Raw genomic sequence first — 6,468 nt, 5'->3', positions numbered from 1 at the left:
AAAATTGGGTTGAAAATGAATAAAAGGGTGCAACAGGGTATTTAAACAAACTAATATCTCTTATATGAATAAGTCGAGTGATATGCTGTAAATTATTTTCACAAAAAGACACCCATTTTTATTATTGTTTTCTAAACAAAATTCAATATGATTTGTTATACCTGTAATAGGAAGTTTCTTTAACTAACATTTAGTTATCGATCCTATTTTTATTGAAGTTTAACAATACTGTTCAATGTTAATAATTATTAATTTACAAGTGAAGGGTAATTCCAACGAAGAAAGATATCATTTGCAAACAAATAGTTTCAGATAAAATCAGCATTGGTACTGTAAATTTAAGATATTATAAATCTAATATGTATTGTATCGCAAAGCGGGATTCATGATGAAAAATTAAATATAAAAGTCCATGAAATTTTGCAAATTTAAGCATCTCAGTTGATACAGCTTTAATAAATGTGAACAAAAGTTTAGTCTATCTCTATATTTAAATAACGCATGATATTTAATTCTACAGTATAATTAAACAAAGATTCGAAGCTGAAAATTTCGAAATATAATTGAACAATATATCGTACAATAAATGTTATATGATGTTCTGTAAAGGAGAATTGCATTTTTATGAAGAGGATCAAAGATAAAGGAGATTTTTGTTGAACGATACGACCGTTTCGAAATTCCATTTTGATCTTGTGTATGTATAGTGTATCTCGTACAAAAGATATTACAACAAGCGTCCAGTCATAATGTGAAACATTAATCAAAATTTCTAATCTCGAGTGTTTCAAGCCCCAGAACTCATCTTAATAAATATAAGAAGGACAGATTAAATTCAATCTGATTTTTCTAATTTTCTCGTTAATAATTAAATATGAGCATCAATCAATCAATAGTTCATAATGCACGGTATAATGCGTATATAACATTCATCTGATTTCAATTAACTTACGTTTAAGCAAAATAATTATTCGAACTGGTTTATCATTCACATTATTACACATTTTAATTGTATATATATCTAGTACAACATAGAAAGGATGTTTTAGGATTATGAGTATTCCTTTAATTTTTAAGAAGAACAATAAGTATGCATAGTATTTCTTTTATCTCATATTCTAATTTCACCACATTGAATTTTCTAAAGAAAGATGATCTATTTATTTTAGATAACGCAAATCCTTTATTTTAGATATGCAAAGTCAAATATATTTTTGTCAATAAAGACACAAAAAATCTTAGATGTCTAAATGTCAGCTTTAAGAACAGTAGACTTGCCTGCCTTCAAACTTAAATGTCCTTTCCAGTAGTAAAACTTAAAATGACATTAACAACGGCAGTAATATTTACGCCTACAGATGGAGGATATTAGACTTCGATTAAAATACAAGTAGCTCAATAAATATGTGTCTAAGTACGATGGTTAAAGAATAACGATTCGTCATTCTTTATTCCAGCGCTTAATGCTATCCTTCTTTCAACAAATACAATCCTAGAACAATGCCGCTGAAGAGAAATGTTATGCGTGAATTTATTTGCCTTTGCGGGACGAAGGTTTATTAAATTATTAAATGAAAATATTAAATGAAAATGAATATGTATAATTGTGTGTATAAAAATTGATATATGTATGTATGTATAAAATATATATATGTATGTATATATATATGTCGGGTTGGCGTTAAGATTAGAGTTAGGGATAAGGGCGTGAAACGAATCCCTATTGGCGCTAGACGTGATCGTTATGCAATAGAGGAGATATTTACTAGTGCAAATATGACTATGATGGAATTGGACAAGTAATCGCGATAATTAGATACTCGAGAAGCAAATGACGATGATCCTAGGCTCAATAACGAATCCGCGGTCAACGGGATGACGAACTTTACCCTTCGTTAGCGTCTAAGTTACACTGTATGTTAGAGCAAGGGGCAATTATTACGTATACGAAAGACAGGTCGATTGCCGATGAGATCGCACTAGAGTGAGTGGCTCTCCGTCGCGGTGACGCTGTCGAAGAAATCTATGATGGGTGTGCCTAAGGGAACGAGATCTCGGAGTCGTCATCGACTCCAGTCGGAGGTTCGGTACGCATATCGAGATGGTGTGTAATAGAGTCGACAAGTTAATAGGAGCCCTTAGGGGAATTCTACCCAACATCAACGGGCCGCCCAGCTTGGCTCGTAGGCTCTACTACAACGTGTGGGAGTCCATCGTAACTTACGGAGCACCGGTGTGGGCTAGAGCAGCGAATACCGATAAGAACAGGAAAAAGCTGAAACGAGCACAACGAACGGCCCTGTGCATAACAACGACGGCATACCGTACCGTCTCCCACGCGGCACTTTGCGTGTTGACCGGGAATCTCCCGATTTGCATAAGGATAAAGATGCTCGGAGAGACCTACGAGAGGAACAAGATCCATGGGTCCAGGATTGGCACGGATGACGGCAGCAAGCTGAAGGAGGAACTGGAGGCGATTCGCAAGAAGGCCCAAGAGGACTGTCAGAAGGAGTGGAACAACTACAAAAAGGAAAATATCACAAAGAAATTAATACCGAGTGCGCTGCTATTTACCAAAAAGAAGATGGACATCGATCACCACACCATGCAGCTGCTAACCGGGCATGGGAGCTTCGATGTCTATAGGAAAAGGATTGGCAGGGACAGCGACAGCAACTGTCTCGACTGTGGAGATTCGAACGACGATGCAGAGCACGCCCTCTTCGCGTGCCCGAAGTGGACGGACAGAAGGATCGAGCTGGAGAACGCTCTGGGCGGGAAGATAGACGTGGGCAATCTGATCGCCACGGTGACCGCCAAGGACGAGAGCTGGAATAAATTCAGGCAATTCTGCAAGACCGTCATGTGTCACAGGAGGGTGACAGCGAAGGCCTGGGAAGAGGCAAGGAGGAGAACGAGCGAAACAACAACTACGTGGAGCAATGAGGGCAAGAACACGAAACAACGAAAAACCGCAGAAGGAGACCAGTCCAGTATTCTGAACTGGCTGAGAGGACGACATGAGCAGTAACTGCCCGAAGAAGTAGATACAACGGGGCACGAAAGGACAACCCTGATGACTGCCGACAGGTTTTACCGGGGTTGTCTGCCCTCTAAGCGGAGGAAGAAGGAGGAGGGGTTTTTAGTGGGTATGGCAACGACAACCGACCGACTCCCACATAACCCAGTGATGCGGGTCACTGGGCATGCGTAATTGCATTTTCCGCTCCCCACGCAAAAAAAAAAGACACGAGATCATCGGATTCGCGGAGAAAAGTCTCCGTTCGAAGGGTGTGGGAAATTGACGTTGCTGTTAATTGGTCAATTTCCATGTTGGTGGTTAGAGAAAGATATTAGCTGTCCTTGGGAAAAGTTGCTAGCGGGAAGCGTCGTTCGTGGAAGGATAGATTTCTCTTATCTTCCCGTAGTTGGGGCACAGGCCATTTGTCTATTTGAGAGACTTTGTGTAATTGAAATTTAATATTCGTAGCGGGTCCTCGCCCAGCTAAACATATACTGCGAAGATGCGTTGGCATCTGGCAATCGTCTTACCCGAAGGACAAAGTCTGCGTGTGGCGAGCCACGGGACAGAAATCGTTGAAATGTTTACCGTCGTGCCCCGTCCCAAGTATTTTTTTTTTTATGGAAAGCTATAGAGTTACTTCATGCCTTTGTTAGATAAAACGTTCATCCCTTGACCGCGACTACGTTCGGCGACCGGTTGTCGCCTCGAGCCCGAGCTCACTATCATAAATCTCAAATAAATACAGTCGGATCGAATGACAACAGTTTCTTAATACGGCTATGGTGAAATCTAAATTTCAATACTAGGGGTCTTCCCAAAGTTCCAAAGGGAACGTTCCGGTATTCTTTCATCTCCGACATATATATATATTATTATAATGACTTATTTTAATAATGACTTAATTTGTATAGTAAAAACAGCTAAAATCTCATGTAAGATTGTTGGGATGTTACGTGATATTTCTGTTGCATCATTGATTATCGTTATACTTTGAAAAATAATTAAGGAAGCGAACAATGCGTGGACGATTATGGCAGTTTTATTAATAAACGAACGTTTAGTAGAGAATATGGATTTATTGGATAAGTAAATGTTTCATTATATGTAACTGCTACATGCAGAATAATATGTTGTTACATGTATGAACTAAAGTTGATGTAATACTCATATTGTATTTATGGTTTCAAAGAATTAATAAAATCTGCTGAGATTCAAACGTATGCTCTCCCTTTTATTCTATGAGAATTAAACATTTAGAAGATTTTATGAAAATGCACTAAACAATCAGAAGCATCTGTTTCTCCTTTTCTTTTTCTTTTTTTTTTTTTTTTTTTTTTTAATATGTTGATTGCCACCCGATTTTTATACTTATTTTGACTTGGATAGATAGAATAAGCGTACCATACCAAGACATTTCATTCTTGCAAAATATTCTAGTCTATTTGCGTACGTGCTCATAATCTTGGCTGATAACCGCCATTCGCTATATACATCGTTGGTATCGACGTCAAAGGATTAACACAGACAAATACACAATCCATACAATCCGATTTGATTGATTTTAGATCTTGCATCAAACAGATCTCTATATAAAAAGATAATTTCTGATTCTAAACATTTGTATTACGTTCATCTAATTATTAGGATATTAGATATATTATAAAGGAAGATATTATGTATTAAATAATCTGCCTCTTCCTCCGCTTTGAAATCCTCTACAAACGCCATTTATAGTCGTTCAACTTTTCAGCTCACAGAAAAAAACATTACGCGTATTCCTAGCAATCGCCCAAAGACTCGAACGTGTGCTTCGATAAAGCTCGCTTAACTTTCATCGACACGTCGATAACTTTGCGTTCCAAGATGTTATTACGCCCTAGAATCCCTAACATAATTTTAGAACCAGAATTTCTGTGCAAAACAATTCCATCGCTTTGTCACGCTTAACGGCTCAATCATCGAAACATGTATCATTTTTTTTTTATTTTTATTTATTAGAATATTTACAATCAATTCTCGTTGAGAATTTTCAGTAACCTAGTTTGGCGTGATACAATGACATGGATTATAATAGTTTTATATTGTTGGTTCTGGTAGAAACTAAGGATTTAATCTAGAGGGTATTTTCTTTTTAGTCTGCGGATCTGGTCCGTCGTGTCCAGTAGTTGGGTGACTAGTGAGTTGTGGTGGTTGTTGACTCTTGTGTTATATCTGCTTCTGGACTTGTGTATTTCATCTTTGACTGTAGGTATCTTGAGGTCACGATGGATTGTTTCGTTGGTAACATACCAGGGTGCATTTAATAGAGATCTTAGCGTTTTCGATTGGAAGCGTTGGAGTATTTCAATGTTGGAGTTACTTGCTGTTCCCCATAGTTGGATTCCGTAGGTCCAGACAGGTTTTATTACGGCCTCGTAGAGGGTTATTTTGTTTTGTATGTTTAGTTTGGAGCGTCGGCCCGTGAGCCAATAGAATTTTCTTAGTTTTTCCTTTAGTTGCTTTGTTTTTTCGGAGATATGTTTTTTCCAAGTTAGTCTCCTGTCCAGGGTCATGCCCAGGTATCTTACGGAGTCCTTGCTTGGGATTATTGCGTTGTTAATGGTGACCTGGGGTCAGGTTTGTCTTCTTCTTTGTTTGTCATCCCTCAATATCCCCACTACCCTGTAGGCGTACGTGACCGTTGTCACACTTCTAGGACATTCGGTGGAAGGACCGTTAGGATACAGATGACTCATTAGGCACTTCGGCGATATACATTGTCGCCAAGGCCGCCACATCTCTATCTCCATCATCGGTCCATCGGATTTGAAGTATGCCGGTCGTGACAAGAGCAAGGTCGTTCAAGATGAAATCCTCGGCCCTTGTTAAATCGTCTCGGTCGGGGTCGAACAATGCGTTCGCCAGCATCCTCGTTTCTCGGTGATTGCACATAAAGCTGCCATTACTAGAACTTCAGTGGGCGGTAAGCGCTGGTGCTTTTTTCAGTCTCGCGTTCGCGCTTACTCTTACGCACAGTTCGCCGCTGCACTCGCGTGCGTTTGCAGCTGCGTTCATCCGTCTATGTGGCTGCCAGTCGTAGCACGAAGCTCGTTCATCGCGTTTACTCCACTTTATCGTCGAAACCTTCTGTCCGGGGGTATCGCGATCGACCCGAGATCCGATCGATCGTCTTATCCTTCCGTCCTTTTCGCGAAAGTCGTTCGAATTTGTGTGACGCGCGCGTGGAAAATACTGGCGCGAATCTTCGAGTTAGTGAGAATCTTTGGCTCGAATTTAATGATTCGTTCGCGTGGGAATCGCACGGCGAGGCGTGCAATTGTCGCGATCGCTCTTATCGCTCGCTCCACTTACGTTCCGCTTCGTTCTACCGACTACTAGTTTGCTGCATTCCCGGTTACTTTACTAGTGGTGAATCGTTAATCGACGCGAGTTACCGCCGA

The 6,468-nt window shown here is 39.6% G+C and overlaps 1 protein-coding gene and 1 long non-coding RNA gene across 5 annotated transcripts in view; one reads left to right on the top strand and one right to left on the bottom strand.

Annotated features, from left to right (window-relative positions):
• LOC126927218 (uncharacterized) overlaps positions 1 to 6,468 on the top strand; it is a 36,439-nt gene that overhangs the window by 24,695 nt on the left and 5,276 nt on the right. The gene's annotated exons all lie outside the window — the stretch shown is intronic.
• Positions 1 to 6,468, bottom strand: part of LOC126927261 (uncharacterized) — a 30,463-nt gene that overhangs the window by 23,437 nt on the left and 558 nt on the right. The window lies entirely within an intron of this gene.

The sequence above is a fragment of the Bombus affinis genome, unplaced genomic scaffold (assembly GCF_024516045.1).
Source record: "Bombus affinis isolate iyBomAffi1 unplaced genomic scaffold, iyBomAffi1.2 ctg00000080.1, whole genome shotgun sequence".
Taxonomy (NCBI): domain Eukaryota; kingdom Metazoa; phylum Arthropoda; class Insecta; order Hymenoptera; family Apidae; genus Bombus; species Bombus affinis.
The sequence above is the reverse complement of the archived record's forward strand: the minus strand, read 5'-3'. Positions and strand labels throughout refer to the sequence as shown.